Below are 20049 nucleotides of genomic sequence, written 5' to 3' on the forward strand. Positions count from 1 at the left end.
AAAAGAGTGCGTTTGGACTATCTCTGTCTTTTTCTACTTAGTTTTAAACTCAAAATGTCTGGTATTACTGTGCTATACCAGGTATTCCTTGAAGTATATTTAATAATGAAATATTTGTAGAACTAATGCATATAAAAGTAACTTTGAATTACATAAACCTTCAAAAAATTCATAGAAGCACTCTGCAGCAAAATTTTCATTAAAAAATACTTCTGAGCCCCGAAGTAATGAACACCCATAGGACCAAAGTATCAGCACACAACGACATGCTTCATGGCTTTGCGTGCCTCAGTAATTAATGACACATTGTGCTTCATGTTAGCCTTGTAAGCCGCAGCATGGAAATGACCAGGACCAAGGAGAGCAGATAAGGTGAAGCACCGTTGTAAAAGCCTGTCCTTTTGCATATTCCAGCTGAAGGCATCTACACTTGTGTAAGCATGTAAGGATTTGGGGAATGAAATGGGGAAGCTGGGTAGCTAGTGCCTGTAGAGTGGGAAAGAACTCAAGCAACTGTTCTGCGAGGTGCAAAGAAGATGGGAGAGCTATTAGCCAAAATGTCCACTGTGCTAATGAAAAGCATAAGGAGAAATGACTGTCAAGCAGTGACTTTAAAAGCCGGATTTAGTTCTGGAACTTCCATGGCAATTTTGCTTAGATGGGTAGAGATCTCTCACCTTTAGGAATTGCCAGAATTCCTGTTGTTTTTCACCTGGGAATAGCTTGCTTTTCAGGGTTAAAGATTGACATCATGTTTTGGTTCTTACCCCTTCCCTCCTTCCCTGCTAAATTAACCTGCTCTTGACAGGCATTGTTATTTTGTCTCAGGAAACACGTCTATGTTTTACTTATGTGTTTCATATGTGCTCCCCAGAGGCCTTAGCTCCACAGTCACCTCCTGAAGACAACATCATTTTGAACAGCAGGTAGGTGGTAGGTCACCCAATGGTGCCACTGTCATTGCTGATGAAGATAGTTCTTGGCTGGCACGTGTTGGCAAATGGCCATCCTGTTGCACTCATTCAGAAAGTAACCCGTGACAAACAGTTGTGTGAGACGTTTAGCCTTTCAACTATTTCAAGGAAAGTAATAAATAAGAATTTCTTTGTGCAGTCTTCAGATATTGGCTTAAATATAAAAGAGCTACTTTGCATCTGATTTAATTTGAAATGTATCTAGAAGTCTTTATAAAATTCTAAAAATCTTGAAAATCAATGATAGATTTTCAATTTATTTTTTATTTATTGTAGCATTTTAGTGCTACTGAAATAAAAGTCTTCTAAAAAGGCATTCAGAAAAGTGTGTAACACAAACATACAAGCTTAGCTGTATCACTTAAAGGATTAAAAAAACCCTGCAACTGCTAGGAATAAATCACTTTTACATGCTTATCTAGCTGCTGTAATGTTAAAAGATTAAAAATTTGAGAACCACCTTGTCATATACTCATGTTGTGTATATTTGGCCCTTTTACCTGGTCTCCACTGATGGGTGTTCACTGATTTCTAGGTCAGGAACTGCTAGACTTTGACTGCTGGGCCTCATGTGAGGACATTGGTAATGTACTCCTAAGAAAAGTGAAACTGCTGTTCCTCCGCTCCTAGAAGGAGTTTTGTTGCCTTCTTCCATTCACCTGTAGTCCTGGACTCCTACCATCTGATGTCTTCTGTGGCTTCTTCTATGCCTCACCTTCCCAATGACTGTTGTTTCCTCTCCATAAAATTTATCAAGTCTTACATGGTAAGTTTCCATAGTAAACTGGTTTGTGGTTGTTCTACCTATCTGAGTACTATAATGTATTTCAGTTTCAAATAAGCACTGTTTAGAGAATTTAATTTACACCTCTTTTTTCTTTTTTAAATTTTAATTTTATGGGTAAAACTTTTGAGCAAATATGATGCTCTGATCCACAATGTAGATGGCATTCTCATTTGAATTGCTGCAGCTGTTGTTGAATTCCTGCAGTGGAGGATTTACATGAGATAAAAGTGCAAATTATTACAGTTCACACCGGGGGCTCAAAAATAGACCATCTACTTGGAGTTTGCTGAGACTGATACAGTTGCACTACTCTTTTTTTTTTTAGTACTGAAAGTAAACAGATTTGGGAAACTTTGCCACAAATGCTTATATAAAGTCATCATGAAATTGAAGTAGACATACCATATGCTTCTCATTACAAACAGTCTTAATTTTTAAGTAATTGGAAATTGAGTATGAAAGATGATTCCTGGACTTGTTTGTACCATTGCTCATTAAGACTTCATGGCTCCAGTGTTGACTGCTGAGTGCCAGGGATGAAATACAGCAGAGCCATACACTCTCAAGAACGTTGCAACTATACCCAAAAACACCAACCTGTGCCCTGATAAACTATCACACCTCAGTAGCCCTGTTGTGACTGCCACTACACATAGTTGCCTGTGGCAGTCACAGAATCACAAGGTTGGAAAAGACCTTTAAGATCATCAAGTCAAACCGTTCCCATCCTCTACTAAACCATATGCCTAAATACCTCATCTACCCACATCCAGTGAAGGTGACTCACCCACCTCCCTGGGCAGCCTGTTCCAGGCCCTGACCACTCTTTCAGTAAAAAAAAAATTTCCTAACATCTAATCTGAACCTGCCCTAGTGCAGCTTTGTGCCATTTACCCTTGTCCTATCTCCTGTCACCTGGCCGAAGAGAACATCACCCACTTCCGTAGAACCTCCCTTCAGGGAGTTGTAGGTGGTGATAAGGTCTCCCCTCAGCCTCCTCTTCTCCAGGTTAAACATCCCCAGCTCTCTCAGCCACTCCTCATAGGATTTGCCCTCCAGCCCCTTCACCAGCCTGGTTGCCCTTCTCTGCACTCGCTTGAGGACCTCAATGTCCTTCTTATGGTGGGGAACCCAGAACTGGACACAGTACTTGAGATGCAGCCTCACCGATGCCGAGTGCAGGGGCAGAGATCTCTGGAGAGATCACTCCATGCTACATGCAAATTAGCTGATTAACCAAGGGGGAAACTCCTGCAAGGGAACCGATGTAAAGCAGTTTGTCACCTTTGTTATTTGCTTGTTTCATCAAAGGCAACCCATATGGCTCTGTGAACAAATTACAGTGCAGCCTATATTCAGTACATGGGGGTATGGTGCATCTTTTATCAAAAAACATACTTAACGTCCATAACCTCAATTTGAGAAACCCTGTCTTGATCTGTGAAGCAGATCAACAAATGAGAAACAAAATTAAGAGTCCATAAGAGCATTCACAGACTCTGCTGAAATGGGGCTTATCCAAATTTCTGTGGTGATTTGGCTGGTTTCTTGTATCTGCTACAAATTCCCAAAGCTGTTTTGAATGGTTTTACCATGATCGTTGTTCTGATGGTTTCCACTGGAATCACTGGAGCTGCTACAAAGTTTTACTGGTAAAAAAATTCAGAGGATGCTAATTTGGAAGTGATGCAAAGGTAAAGAGTACAAGGTAAACCCGGGCAGACATCTTTAACACTAAAATTCCCACTCACAAGGCAACACACAAAAAAAAAGCCATTAATTTTCCCTCGTTCCACCATCCTATTGGGAATGAGTACTAATTAGATACCTTTTCCTATGAAAAGTCCTCCCATACCAGCAATTCTTTTACAACACAACTCCTTATGAGAATAGAGCTCCTGAGTCATCATGTCTAGTCACTAGCTTTCAGAAACATCACATTATATAAATTGATTAAATGCTAATGCCAAAAGGCAGTAAGGCTACAGTGTGCAACGCTGATACACAGTCTGCAGGATTGGTGGTGCTTAGCTGTTTATTAAGTAAGCTACAACAACATATTCAACTGCACTATTGATAGATCACTTGTATTATACTAGGTAAGGTATGAATGCTAGAAGGACACAAATCACACTGGACAAAATAATGGGCAGGCTAGCTCCTGATATGACCATAATAGTTGCTCTATGCTGGAGCGGGAGTACCTAGTGACAACCAATTTATAAAGCATAGGTAAAATGAAGAAGTATTTTATATTCAGATTGAGAGAAGATTTTGTTTGAGAAAACAGCAAGGCTGAACATAAAGTGGAATAAAAGTTTAAACTGAAGAAACAGACCCATCATAGTTTCTGGAATTCAAACTTTTTGAAGTTTTAAGCAAGCCATTTTTTCCTTTGACCTTCTCTGAAAACTAACTCACTAGCGACTCAGGGTTTCCAGCAACCTCTCAGGCAGAAGACAACTCTTCTATTATATTCTCTCCCTTGGTCTCTGGAAGCCTTCAAAGCTGATGAAAGTTTTACTTTGCTGGGAACTGGTTTGGCTCCTGTGTAGTATCTCACTGAATATGTAGATGTGAGTGCTCTCCCACTCACACTGGGTAGACCTAACTAGGAGTAACCTCACTGGAACCTGTAACTTCACTAATACCCCACTAGCAGAAAACCAGTTTAAGAAGAGAACTAGGTTCTACCTATAAAATTTCAAAACCTAGGCTTGAGAAATGAAGCCTGGAATTTTGCTGTCATGCTCCAGTTATAGATTGCTATAAACACTGTAGAAATGGGGGCTTTCCTCAGCTAATGTGCAGAGTTAACAATACTGTTGGAGAGGGGTTATCTGCTGCAAAACTCTGATTTATTGGAGAAATTTGTGTGTTTTTTTGGTCCTACTTGGCAGCAGATGTGGAGTAAGAAAGACTTTGCCTTAAAGCATGTTGGCAAACCTAGAACTGCTTTCCCTTTTACTCTCCAGTGCTTTCTGCTTTACGTTTTGCTCCCTGGTAGAGAGGATCCTAACAAGTTATTTGCTGTTAGAAGACCTACAGAAAAAGCAAGTACTACAATTGCTTCCTGTGACACATGACTGTGATTCTGGCTTTTGCTGTTTGACTGCAGGCCTTTAGACTGTTTTAAAGTACTGTGAAGTTCCTTAACCTGTGAGGCACAGAAGCATGTGTGCTGATTATCCAGATCTAATTATCACTTCCATCATTGCTTTCAGTCACAGGATATGGAGCTTATTGACAATATTAAATATTTCATTTTTATGTAATAATTGTTAGCAATTAGTTCATATATCCCTGTACCCTGCAACCCAACTTGAAATGGCTCCAGTCTTTCAGTCAAAATTTAATAGCCATGATCTTTTACATTCTTTAATACACCCCGTGAAAGGCAAGTTCTGCTTCCACTGAAGACTTAGGATATTATTCCAAAGACCCTCTTGCATAAAAACCTGACAAACACATTCATCAAAGCTTACAAGAGAAACAGATTGTACCTGGGTGAGTGCAGCCTCCTTGTGCTGCATTATGAAAATTAATCATTTCTCCCCAGTCATAAGGGCAGCTACAACTCTTACCCAAAGTAACCTTCACAACTGTACTAATCTTACCTAAAGCTGAACTGCAGGCAGCACTTACTACAGCCAGACATTGACACAAATGACTAAGTGCAAATTCTGTCTATACTCTGGCCAACTCCCTCTTTGGGACTGATGCTTCCTGATGGTCTCTTTTGGCCTCACCATCCCAGCTGGTCACTTCACCTAAGTAGGTCTGCTTCTTTCTATGCTATGAGCAGAGGAGAACATCCTACCTCCAGGAGAATGAAAAGAGAGATCAAAGCAAAGAAATTGGGAGGATGTCTTGACCTGCTTAATGGATGAGGGGAAGGCGGTGGATGTGGTCTACCTGGACTTCAGTAAAGCCTTTGACACGGTTTCTCACAGCATTCTGATTGAGAAACTGGTTGCCACTGGCCTGGACAGGTGGACCCTCTGATGGGTTAAAATCTGGCTGGATGGCCGGGCCCAAAGAGTGGTGGTGAATGAACAAAACCCAGCTGGAGGCCAGTCAGGAGTGGTGTCCCCCAGGGCTCAGTCCTGGGTCCAGTTTTGTTCAACATCTTTATCAATGACCTTGATGAAGGGATTAAATGTTCCCTCAATAAGCTTGCAGATGACACTAATCTGGGAGGAAGTGTTGATCTGCCTGAGGGTAGGGAGGCTCTTCAGAGGGATCTGAACAGACTGGACTGATGGGCTGAGACCAATGGGATGAGGTTTAACATGGCCAAGTGTAGAGTGCTGCACATGGGACATAACAACCCCATGCAGCACTACAGGCTTGGGGAAGACTGGCTGGAGAGCTGTCAGGCAGAGAAGGACCTGGGGGTGTTGATTGACTGCAGGCTGAATATGAGCCAGCAGTGTGCCCAGGTGACCAGGAAAGCCAATGGCATCCTGGCTTGTATCAAAAACAGTGTGGCCAGTAGGTCTGGGGAGGTGGTTGTGCCCTGTACTTGGCATTGGTGAGGCCACACCTCGAGTACTGTGTTCAGTGCTGGGCTCCCCACCATAAGAAGGACATTGAGGTCCTCAAGCGAGTGCAGAGAAGGGCAACCAGGCTGGTGAAGGGGCTGGAGGGCAAATCATATGAGGAGTGGCTGAGAGAGCTGTGGATGTTTAGCCTGGAGAAGAGGAGGCTGAGAGGAGACCTTATCACCTCCTACAAATTCCTGAAGGGAGGTTCTAGAGACATGGGTGATCTCTTCGGCCAGGTGACAGGAGATAGGACAAGGGAAAATGGCACAAAGCTGCACTAGGGCAGGTTCAGATTAGATGTTAGGAAAAATGTTTTTACTGAAAGAGTGGTCAGGGCCTGGAACAGGCTGCCCAGAGAGGTGGTTGAGTCACAGTCCCTGAATGTGTTTAAAAACAGGGTAGATGAGGTACTTGGGGATATGGTTTAGTAGAGGACGGGTACGGTTGAACTCAATGATCTTACAGGTCTTTTCCAACCTTGTGATTCTGTGATTACATGCTCATTGCCTGGTTACAGTCTACTAATCCCTGTAAACTCAAGTTTTGCTGATGTAAGTTTTTCAATAGGTGACTTCTTTTTCTCATTAAAAAGTTTTAAGTTTAAATACATTACCTTCTCTTCCCGACAAAAAGATTACCCTGGCAATCACCCCTGATGCACGTGCCAGGAGCCTGCCCCTTCAGAAACCTGATCGGTGCAGTAAACACTGTTTACCTAGAAACTTTCTGGAAGGTCTGAAAACTTGATAAGCCTCCACTGACGCCACCTTCTTTGGCCTAATGTCCTGTGTCCAGACCTGCAAACATATCTTGACAATATAAGAGCTAATTTAGTCTATAATGACCATAAAAGCCAGCACTAGCTGCAAAGCTTGACTGGTGAGTAGGTTTATCTGAGCCCATAAGTTGTTCATTTAGATTTCATAGGTTTTCAACATCCCTACTAATCAATACAGATTATGAAATGTAGTTGACCAGATTCTTTAAACATGTATGTATCCCATTAGATATGGGATTCCAAATAATCACAGAATCACAGAATCACAGAATTGCAGGGGTTGGAAGGGACCTCTAGAGATCATCGGGTCCAACCCCCCTGCCAAAGCAGCTCCCTAGCTCATATTGCACAGATAGGTCTCCAGACGAGTCTTGATTATCTCCAGAGAAGGAGACTCCACCACCTCTCTGGGCAGCCTATTCCAGTGCTCTGTCACCCTCACTGTGAGAAAGTTCTTCCACATGTTGGTGGGGAACTTCCTGTGCTCCAAAATATAAAATAATATAAAGTTTATAAATATGTAACTGTAAAAGACTAAAATTTTAAAAAATGAAGGGGGGCTATCTTCAAGTAGAAGCATTGGTTTTATACTTCAGACATTATATCCTTTAACCAAGATGGCTTCACTAATTTTTCCTGGTTTCTTATGGGATGATGTTTCTCAATGCCTCCTTTAACTGCTTTCCAGACAGAGCTCACTAGTTCAGTATGTCTCTCTTGGATAGCTGACAGGGTTCATGGGTGACTAAGAGGACATGTCTTACTCATACGAGGTCTTCAGGGTCCTATCTTAATCCTACTGAATATTAGAATTTGAGTAATGAGTTACTGGCAACATACTTTCACAAAATCACTGTGTTACACATGAAACAAGGGTAAATGAGCTAAAGAAGGAGATACATACTATAAAAATTAAGTGCACACATTCTAAATAAACAGGGTTTCATTATTAAGCTATATTTTACTGAGCAGATATAATAAACAGGAGGTCATGGTTAAATACCACAATGCTGCTGTGCATACAGCGGACTGGTAGGTAATGGACTTTAGCTGTACTAAAGCTTCAGTGCCGTCATCTGTAACCACTAGGACTTGCTGCTTGCACTGAAAGATAAAGGTCAGAATACACTTTTAAAAGTATTACACTAAAAATGGAATCTATTGATTTGACATGGTTTAAAATAGTATTATCACTAACAGTGGCTTTTCATCATCAGGGTCAATTTTTATTCATGGTTTATTTGACATCTTTTTGGGTTGATTTTTCTATTGGCTGTGATACATTAAATGGGCTTTGATAATTTGAAAACCTAATGCATCAGCTATGTGATTTCATAATGAGCATGCCATTAACCTCCCATTATTTGGGAGGTTATCTCTAGATCACTTTGGTGCATTTAAAAGAGAAGACCATCAGCAGTAAAATACGAGGTATCTCTCCATAGAAATGACACAGCAGAGAAAATAGCACTGCTTAGAAACCTTGTAGGAAATAAAAATCCTACACTTTCGTCTGTGTGTAAAAGACAGATGATGTCAGCTAAATGCTAATTAATATCACATAATTAATGTATGAGGTACAAAAAAACCCCACTTGTGTTCCTTTGTTTTCCCCCAGCACAAATCAGCTATTAACTTGGCTAACTTGTCATTTGAACTAGGTTTACAAGTGCTTGTGTAAGTTGATCAGCATGAAACTGATGGGCTATATAGATCAATGTTCACTGAAAGCTCTGTCACAGTTGATGCTCCAGTCTCTACCAGGCAGCTCCCCAGACTAAGTAGAAGTAGAAGACCTGATCCACTTGAAAGGATGTCTAAGTTGTTTTTACAAGAAGTGAGTGATATAATCCCCAGTATTGAGGTGAACAGCTCCAGTGCTGGCATACTCCACAGTGGAGGGCTCTAGTGCAATGCACAGAGGGGTTTCCTGAGTTGGGAGATCCTCAGGGGAAAGCCAAGAGCTGCCAGGAGCCTGAAGCTCACCCTACAGCGGCTGATGAGACCTAAGCAAGGCCAGGAGAAATGGTGGCCAGGCTGTCCCCACCAAAACACCCCCAAACCCCTTAGGGTGTACCTGCAACCAGAAGTGTTGTGAACAAAAAGCAAATAGGGCATGATACAGCAGTAAAGGTGTGATGCTATAGTCTGTGTGTCAGTTTGCATGAAAGGCATTCAGAATGGGCACTGAAGTTCTGCCAGCACAACCAGGGCACATTGTTAACCACCCAGCAGAAGGTTCAGGTTGGATATTAGGAAAAAATTCTTCAATAAAAGCTTGTTAAAGCACTAAAACAGCCTAAAATCACAGAACGTGTAGATTCACCATACCTAGAGGTATTTAAAAAATGTGTAGATGTGGTGCTTAGGGCCATGGTTTACTGGTGGATTTGGCATTGCTAAGTTAATGGTTGGATTTGATGATCTTAAAAAGTCTTTTCCAAACAAAACAATTATTCTACGATTCTATGAACAGTATGACCAGAATTAGAGGGCCTTACATCTAGTTAGGTGGAAGAAAGGGTCAACAAGGATTATTGGACTTCTTGGATTTGATGGCCTGGCACATCAAATCCACATTGTGCTCTAGTGGACACCAGTATACCCTAATGCCATTAAGTCAGGAAGGGGCAGAACCCATCTCTATTTCTGGTGTGACAGGGGGATCCCAGCAATTAACTGTACCAGAGGCCAAAGTAGAGCCTAAATGGGAACATATGGTAGAAACACCCCATGGGAAGACGGACAAATTGTTTGACAATATACTGGTCAAGATAAGGGGATGGAAGTATGGATACTGAAGGCCTCTTGGACTTGCTGTATTTACAACTGTGTCGTGTGGGTGCAAAACCCTTATACTAAGTACAAAGAAAATCCTCCTACATACCATGTAGAATTCAATCTTACAATATATAATATACCCATTTTTCAATTACATTAGTGACTTTGCAGATTCCAGGCTTGGAAAAAGAGGTTGGAAAATGATGTGAGAAAATATATGCATATGGAACAGTAGGAAATTTTATGGATAACATACATGCAACACACACATACACAAAGAGTTTTTCTGTATCTTACATGGACAGTATGCCTGTCAGGAGCATAAAAGTGGTGGGAAACCTCTGAGGTTGGTAAAAAACCCAGGGTTCCTTTCCTCAGAAAAATAAAGCATCAAAGAATGCTTGCTTGGCAAGTAATTTTCTTTGATAAGTTCTTCCAGCCCTGCTGCTCACAGCTATTGCACTGTCTGTACTGCTTTCTTTCACCACTTACGTATTAGCAGCACAAATTGTCAGATGCAGCTAGCCCTCAGGAACAATGACATTTCTCTTGAAGAATGGCTACAGAGTGCAAAGTCATAAGTCTTGGGGAGCAGAGCAGGAGAGAGAGCTCAGGCTCATTTTACCTAGAAAAAAAAAAAAAAAAAAAAGATATGCTAAAACATCTGAGATAAAAGTACTTTTCCATCTTAGGTAAAATGGGATTTTAAAACAAGGCATTTAAACAAAACCACAGAAATCCAAATCCCTCTGTGTGACTATGGTATTTATGCAGGGCTTTTAACAGGCAGAAATGGATCTCTCTGTACTGCCACATTTGTATGGCTGGATAATTCTGGGCTGATTTTGTAAGTACCTAGCACAAGTAAAAGTAACCTGAGGAGCTTCGTAGTCTGGAAGATACAGACTGCCCCAAAGAAGACATCAATTAATACTAGGAGTTAATTACTTACTGCAAACTGATGATACGAGTTACAATACTTGCTAACTTGGGTGTTCAGAAAAGCCCTTCCAGTATCACATCCTGAAGGAAAAGGGGATGGAATACAGTTTAGACCCTAGAGTAAAAGATCGGGACAGACAGCTGTTCTACAGCTGCTTTTCTTTTTTTTCAGCTAGACTAAAGTTGCTCAAGTCAAAGAGGTGAGTCAAATTAATTACATTTCTCAGAGAAAACCATTACAGAGCAGTGTTCGCATGCCAGCTCCAAGGTACTTCTCTATTAGTCCCAACCGCAGGGCATACCTTGGGGTCACTGGGATGCAGCGCATTTCTGAACCCTGCTCTTAAAGTTGTTCCAGCTAGGAGTGACGAATGGAGAGCAGAAATTTGCTACTGAGGGGGAAGCAGAGATGATAACTTGGGGCCCAAATAGACCCTGGCTTGTGAAGGTCACGTTTTCTCCTTTCTGTCATGCATTGGTCATCTTTCTTTGCTGTGCCTGCTGGTTCCTGATGTGGCACTTAGGAACATTTCGATTATTGTTTATGACAGAAAAACAAGTCAGTGAGTTCAAAAGTGGAAAGGTCTGAAATAAACGTGCTATTTAAACAAACAGGACTCTGATTTTACTACATTAAGCTGGAAGTGTCTAAAGAAGAGGATTTTTATAAGCACTATCTTATGCTTCTACTCTCTGGATTTTCAGAAATCAAGTGAAGTAAGACAGATTCTAATGGATAAATTTGAGTGAAAGGCTTCAATAACAGAATATTTACATTTCCCCTCTTCAGATGGGTTTAGATTTGAAAGCTGCTAAATAGAGTGGAGATGATTAAGAGGAAGACCAGACTGCCTCACCTTCCACCAGCACTTTGAGTATTAGCAAGTATATTTGTAGGGGCAACTAAGCCCATGAAAAGTAATATATTGGCTGTAATGCTACAAAACAGGAAAGGATTTCAGTACCAATTAAACACACCACACATTTTGAAATAAGAGATAGTAACACTTAGACATTAGCCATAAGATCAAGAGCTTTTGAGCAGAGCATTATCAAACAGATGGGAGGGGGGCAGAGGGAGTAAATATAGCTGTAAGGCTGAGGCATCGTGTTCCAAGTCAGCTAAAAGGAAATGTGCATGGACAAACCCCAACTTGTAGGAGTCTAAAAAGGAAGTGCTGACCCAAGTTTAACTATAGTAATGTGAATAATACTACACTAATATACCATTACCATATGTATTATAATTCTGCAGCAACAGATTTTACTGAAGAAGACAGCTGCAGTGCTGAAGTTTTAATCATCTCAAAATTACAAGGCAGAAAAATTACTCAGGCCTCAAAATCTGAGTATCACAAAAGGAATGGCTATGAAGACTGTCATTATGATAACTATTTGGTCTTTCTTTTTGCTAAAAGGATTGTTAATTCTCAAGTTTGGCTTTGAAGTCTGCTTGTAATGGGACACTGCTGTATATTTTCAAGTGTCCACCTATTATTTTCAAAACAATAATGAGTTTTCTAAGGTCTGAGATAAAGAGACAGGGTTTAAGAGAGCGAGCTCAATAAATGATAGATCTCTGGCTCTAAAGGAGGTCAAAATACCTTGCCTCTGAATGAGCTATCAGTGTAAAAAGAAAGAAGGAAAATGTTGATTATTCTTAACATATGCTGAGGAGTGGATGCAGTCAGGAATGTATCCCAAGGTCATCTGGTTGTCAGGTACTGGATGTTTTGGAAACATGTTATGGCTTCTTTATTGTTTGGTTACCCATGCTTCTTCTGAAGAAACCAAAGCCCAGAGGGATTCCTGGCTCTCATTTCATTGTTGTCCAGATATGAGAAGGCACATGCTTGGGTCGAGAAGCCTGGACATACATTCAGGTCCACTAGGTTAAATTCAGCCATAGTGATGACACTCCAGCTGGGACCTATAAAATTTCAACTATGAAAGGCATCAACAACTTGATGTCTGTGTCATCCTGCATGTGCAGTGCCACAGTTTCACTGGTGATTTGGGATGTCATATGAACAACAGGTATGTCTGGGCAACACAACGGGGAAGATCACACAACAAGAGAAAACTTCCAGCCCTATACAGATGTTTATATTGTTTATACATGTTTATACATGTTTTCTTTACAGAATCCCATGGCTGTTTGTGTCATGCCATGGGATTCCATTCTTTGAGCCACTGGGATATGCTGGAGTCTTGTTCCCAAACTTACACAATACTTTTTTTTTTCTCACAAGGTCATAGGTTGTTTAAAAGAAAAAAAAAAAAGATAAAAAGAAAAAGAAAAAAAAAGAAGAAAAGAAAGAAAAATAATTTGCAAGACTCCCACTATAAAACTCAAAGTTGACTGCAGGACTTTCTTAGCCCACAGAAGATAGTGAAAACTTCATACAGACTGTAGTCTTGGTTGTACTAGAACTGAATTAACAGGTTTTAAGTACCATGTAATGAAGTAGATCATAATGTGCATAGAAATCACTTACATGCATGTGTTTAATAAGAAAAAACCTAAAGCCACTGAGTTTAAAGAGTCTCACTGATAAATATAATGCATTGTTCCATTTAGAATGCCTTATTTTTATTGTATATAGCTACATAGGTTTGCATGTTTGGAATATTTTAAAGCAAAACCTCATAGCTTATGTGTCCACATAAGACAGGGCAGTAATTGCTGTTATGTCCATTTTATGTGGGATCTTTGAAGTGGGGATCACACATATCAGAGAACTGGGATTATTTAAAATGAGGTTTTCAGGGCTCCCAGTTTCATGTAATCATTCTGCCTCCAAGCAGAGTTGCCTTACTTACTCTAAAAAAATAGTAGCAAAGAGCCTTAATCTCTTATGAGGTAAAATGTAGTGTAAAGTTTCTACCTTCAGGAACTCTAATTTCTGGAAACACATCTCAGGATTCTTGCTGCACCACTAACCCTTCAGGCGTTATTTTGCACTGTGTTGTCAGAAAAATCGTCTGGCTTTCAGAGCCACTGTGATGACTCTGCTTGCAGCACTCCTCAGAGGTAAAAAGCAAAAGGGACTTAGTTTAGTCTGGTCTACACTTCTGATCTTAAAGCCCAGTGCAGAGAGAGGAATTCAGCACAGGTCATCCAATGCAAGATGAAGAGATTATGGGTCAACACGGGAGGAATTTTCAGCAGTTAGCACTACCATGGAAACAATAACCATCTAAAAACTCCCATAGATAGCCACAGTTCAGTGACTAGCTAGTTTGTTGTTGGAGTAGAGCAGCCCTCAGATCCTCTGTATACCTTACTCCAAAATCCCAGGCATGACCTCAAGGCTCCCTGGTGCTTTCTTCCAGAGGATCCCAGCAGTACAGTTAGCTGCTGGGATCCTCTTGTCACACCAGAAATACAGATGGGCTCTGCCCCTTTGTGGCTCAATGGCACTAAGGTACACAGTGCACTGGTGTCCACTGGAGCCTTGTACTCCTTGTGGGTCTGATGTGCCAGGTCATTGGATCCACACAGTCCAGTAAGTCCTGTTGTCCCTCTCCATCCACCTGGCTGGAGGCACAGGCCCCACTAACCATCCTTATCATATTTGTTACTCACTTGTAAAAATGTTGTAAAAATGAAAAAGAAGTCCCTTCAAGAGGATTCTAAATACACTCAGGCCTTCAACTCACCCTGGGGAACTGCCTGCTGGAGACTTCAGTGGCATTTTTCCTGGAACAACCCCCTTTTTGTAAATGTTTTTCCTTGCAACTCATGTACTCATGTCTGTAGGGTCAAGGTAGGTTTTCCATCCAGCTTTCTCATGTCCTCTCTGTGGCTATGCAGGTGAAAACACAGGCTGCTCATGGTGTATACCTTCTATATTCCCTTGAGCAGTCGAACACTTACTCCTAATAGCTGAGGTACTGGTCTGTAATAGATACAGATGGGGAATAGGACAAACTCTCTGGGACAGATGAGGAAAGAGAGAATTCTTTATATTGCCAGAGAGGGACAGCCACTTCATCCACTGTTAGTGCCTCTTTGACTTTCCAGTCCATTACTGCCAATGAGTTGGCATATAACAATGGTGCACTCTGTACAGCTTTACATGGTATGGGTCATGTGTATGGGACTCCACCAGGATCTGTGGGTAATTGCACACTGTCCAGTTCATAATAAGCTATCTCCCCCACAGATAATTCCATCAGATACTGGATACCTTGCTCTGTGGTGGCTTACTTCCCATGGCACATACAAAATCTTCCCTGAAGGATACCTTTCCTTCATGCCTGACAGAGATCACCTCCAAAGGCTTGTGTCTTTTTTCCAATGACCTTGTCAATACTCCCTTCCCTAGACAGCAATCCCAGTTGCTCAGCCTCTGTACCCTCTAATTTCAGAGAACTAGCCTGTTACCTCCAGCATTGGAGCAGCCAGGTAATCATGTGCTCACCTGCGAGGCAGCTGAAATACTTTCTCATATCTTGCAGGTCACTCAAGGACAGGGATCAAGTGATGACCTGTGGTTCTGCCTCTTCCTGGTCTTGTGATGGTCCTGGTTCATCATCATCCAAATGATTTGTGTAGATTGTGTGAATATTAAGAAATGCACAACAAACACAAAAGTCCTTTAAGGAAATTACCATCAATTTCCCTTTAAACTGACATTTCTTCTTCCACTGAAGATGGCACAGGTCAGGCACTGGGTTGTACTATCTGAATGTAAGTAAGCTGAATTTGCTGAAAATGTACTTACCAAAGGGTGCTGGGCAAAACAGTTCATACATAAAATGGACAGATCCCTTCGTGGGTTTTTTGAGTGGTACTTTTACTGTGGAGGGAGCATAACTTCTAAAGAACAACTTTAAAAATCTTTTCCATTGCATTATCTTCTCTGCCAAGTCTACATAATGACTATCAAGGTAATACAGCTGACATAAAGCCTACTGCTTCAACTACTGGGAAAGGATAAAATAGTGGACATCACAGAATTTGCAGCTGGAAGGACAATATAACTGTTGGTTAGCAACAAAAAATTGTGAAGAATCCCTTTTTATTCCCTGTCTCTTTGCATGCTGATTATTCTCAGGTATTCTGAACTTATCCGGATGTGTTCCTGAACAACATGATTTATCTTTGAAGCTGGCCTTGATTTGAAACCAGCCTTCTTTGATCAGGAAATTGGAAAACATCACCTCCTGAGGTCCACTCCAAAATAAGTGATTCTATGAATACATGGTTCTACTTAATGTTAGGAAAAGAACCCCCTCTTTTCTCACACTGCAGAATCAACACATAGAACATCCTATGAATGTCAGCACGTGCTTTCCAGGGCTAAAAATAGTATGATCAGACTACATTAGTTGCACAGTGAGTAAGACTTACGTGTGTTTGAAACAAATAGAAATAAATATAGATTCTGGTTTATTGGATATGTGCAAATATTGGCTCTATGTCACCAGTTTGATCACCAGCTTGACACAAGGAGCAGCAGGTTGTATTCCTAGGCTCAGCATCTCAAGACTGATTAAGTATACACTCATGAGATCAAATTAATTTAGTTTAAGGTTTGGTTCAAAATATTCCTAATATAGCTTTTGTAGGCTTAGCCATCCATCTTATAGTCATGTGTTCTGAAACTAAAAATAGTAGTAATTTTTAAATTTCTCTTATGTAGGAAGATTCAGTATTAATAATAGTAACTCCCAGATGATAAAGAAGTATTACTGTCATATCTGAAATAAAGAAATGCCAGTAATCTTTGCAAATTTTTGTTTGTTTAGTATTACAGAAATAAAAGCCTTTGCTTTTCATTGGGAATTGATATTTGCCAGTGTTCCTAAAACAAGAGGCATCTGTCACTTTACTGTAAATGACATATTTTCAAAGGGAATAAAACATTACTTTTCTCTGATGGTTCTCCAGTGGTGAAAACAGCATATTTTCAAAGCAGTAATTTTTTTGGAGGGACTTATGACTGAACCTTGGTGACTGCTAACTTGAAGATCAGACACAGATTATTTTTTTTCTTACTCTTTCTTTGTAGGTCAGAGCAAAGGGGCAAAGGGAAGATCTCAAAGTGTCATCTGGACCACCCTCCTACATGGAGACCCCCCAAATCTTCTACATGGTTTGAACTGTCTGTTGTTCTGTACTTTACACTTCTACTTATCCTGTGTGGATTTTGTGTACTGTACTGCCACTTTCCAGAAACTGACATTTCAATGTCATGATGCAGAACCAAAACAGGGAGCTTTCTGAGAATGGGAGGCCGAGGCAATGCTGTGGAGTGACTACATTAAGTCCTGTAGCATAAAGACTCTATACATAATGAGTACAGATGTATACAAAAGTATAAATACACTCAAAAATCTGTATGTTTGTAGGTAGGAAGGTAGGCCACAATGCTAAATAAACCAGTACCAGAGCAAGGGCAGTCACTGAGGTTGCTGCATTGTACATTCTCCCAGGCATTCCGTAAGCCCAGTGGGAGCAACAGCACATACCAGGAGACACTTCGGAGCCTGCCATTTGGAAGGGGCAGGGGACAGAACATGCAGCAGTCTGAGCCCAAGCTGGCCATGCCCTGTGGATAGTAAAACGGTCCCTAGGACATTTTACTTAGTCATACAGATGCAGCCCAGGAGATCAAATAAATGTCATAACCATTATTCTGACACCAACTCATGCTGGGATACTTGAGTTTGAAACCTGAAATTTAAGAGAGACCACAGAGTGTAATCCTCCCTGGTGATATATATATATATATAGGTATGAAAATGCAAAAATTAAACAACTACTGGTTTTTGTTTTCTTTGCAGGTAAACAGTAGTTTAGGTGCATACTGGTTGTTTCATAAAAGGACCATGGTCAACTCTAGGATGTTTCATATTCATCCTACTGGGTGTCTTCAGTCTTCCCTATCACTCTGTCCCATTTCAGCTTCTAGCTCTAGGCTGAAGGGCTAGAAATATGGTCCTCACTGCTCAAATCTCTCTTACTGAAAGTACATAATCAGTGAAATTTCAGCATGTTGCTTTTCAAAGCATTTTGAATCCCCACATACATTATAAGCAGGATTCCTTCTGGGTGTGGAGCCGGGGTGCAGCTTCAGAAGGACTGGTCATGCCAGGAGATTCCAGATGAACAGAGGCACATGGGTTTAGGGCTGCCAGATATAGGTCAGTTTCTGCCTCAGAAGACATAAAAAAAGATGGAAACAGACTGTTAGCAAGTACCTTCAAACTGCTTAGCAAAAGAAAATAATTTCAAAGGTTTATTCCACACAGGAAAACTTAATAGATATTAAAAAGATTTTCTTGACTGACCAATATGACCCTGTCATGATTAACCCGAGTCAGCAGCTTAAGCCTCATGAAGCAGCTCGCTGACTCCCCAGTATGGTGGGATGGTGGAGAGAATCAGAAGACTAAAGAGAAAACTTGTGGGTGGAGACACAGAGAAGGAAAAAGCTACTCACAAGCAAAGCAAGTCAAGGAATTAGTTCACTATTTCCTGTGGGCAGGCAGGTATTCAGCCAGGAAAGCAGGGCTCCATCATGCTTAATGGTCACTTGGAAGACAAATGCCATAACTCCAAATGCCTCTGCCCCATGCTCCTTCCTACTTTTTCCTTCACCCACTTATATGCTGCTGCTGATGTCATATGGTATGGAATACCCATTTAGCTATTTTGGGTCACCTGTCCCAGCTGTGTCCCCTTGCAATTAATAGTGCATCCACAGCCTACTCAGTGGTGGGGTGGGGAAGAAGTAGAAAAGGCATTGATACTGTGTAATCACTGCTCAACATCCTTGTGTTATCAGCACTGTTTTCAGCACAAATCCAAACCACAGCCCCGTACTAGGAAGAAAATGAACTCTACCCCAGCCAAAACTAGCATAGACCCTGATTCCCACAGGGAAGAGTGACAGATAAATAGAATGCTATTCAATTTTAAATAAAGCCATCAACATTATTCTTGCCTTAGCTCTCCACTTCTACTACATGAAGCTACTTATCTGATTTAAAAAAAATAAACAAGCAAAACTCTTAATCTTTTTTTTTATTCAAATCCCCATGCTTTATATACACTTAGCATACAGAATCAGGAAACTGAACATGCCTTAATATCAGACTTGATTGCTGCAGAAAGAACATTCTAAACATGAAGCATTTAGATGTTCTTGAACGGGCTTAAGAAACACAATAGCTAAAGTGTGGGTATTTGGTAGCTCAAGATGGTTTAAACTCCACTGACTGACAGGCAGTACCTGCTGCTTTTAGCCTTCAGGAACCACATCAAGTCAGAGAGACCACAGTGAAAGTCATTATCCAGCCTTGACGCAGTACTTAATCCCTTTTCTGAGACTGAAGATAGCAGTCAATGGAGTCTGTCATGGAATAAGCTAAATTGCTATTCTATGAGCAAGTTATGCTATAAAGAATTCTTTCTGCTTTGTGTTTAAATGCCAAATCAATGCAACTTAATGTCATACTGTAGTTAATACTTACTATCTTCTGCAACATAACTTAATTCCCATCAAAATATGATCTACCTCTATATTATTTATTCTGCTCTCCACTAAGAAGACTTGACTTTAACCATTTTCTTGACGTGCAATTACCTCTGAACTGGTATTTTGAGACCATGAGGTCTGAGTTTAAAACAGAGATAGTCTAGTACATAGATATGTGTTTACTGGACATAGAACCTGTGAATGTTGACCTAGAAACTGGAGGAAATCCACATTTGGCCAAATGAAATAATACAGAGCTACCTGAAACTCTGATACTTCAAGTTTGTAAAACTCAGTGATACTGCAGGTTTTTAAAATATTTTGCTTATTAATGAAACAAAGCCTTCTTCATTATCCATGAGTCAAAAAGAAGATTTTAGAAATACCAACACAAGACATTTTCTAAATGCTTCTTGCATTTTTGTGTGGTTCTGTTAGCTGCTCTGGAACAATGCCTGCCAGGATACCAGGCCCACTCCTTCATTGCAGCTCTGCCCCATACAATCCTACAGAAATGTCCCACCTTGAGGCCAGCTGCTCCAAAAGACTTCATGGATGCCTTGCATAGTTGGGAAAGTTTGGGTCCTTAGCCCTTGGGTAGTTTTTGTAGAGACACTGACCTAAAAACACAGTGAGGTCAGGAGGCCTCCTCTTCACTTCAGGGCTCCAGGTCTAGCTTGTAGGCTTCAAATCCAGACACTTCCAGTTTCTCAGGTCCACGGCCTGCTATGAGCCAGCTTGACAAGAG

Source organism: Gallinula chloropus, assembly GCF_964237585.1.
Source record: "Gallinula chloropus genome assembly, chromosome: Z".
NCBI lineage: Eukaryota > Metazoa > Chordata > Aves > Gruiformes > Rallidae > Gallinula > Gallinula chloropus.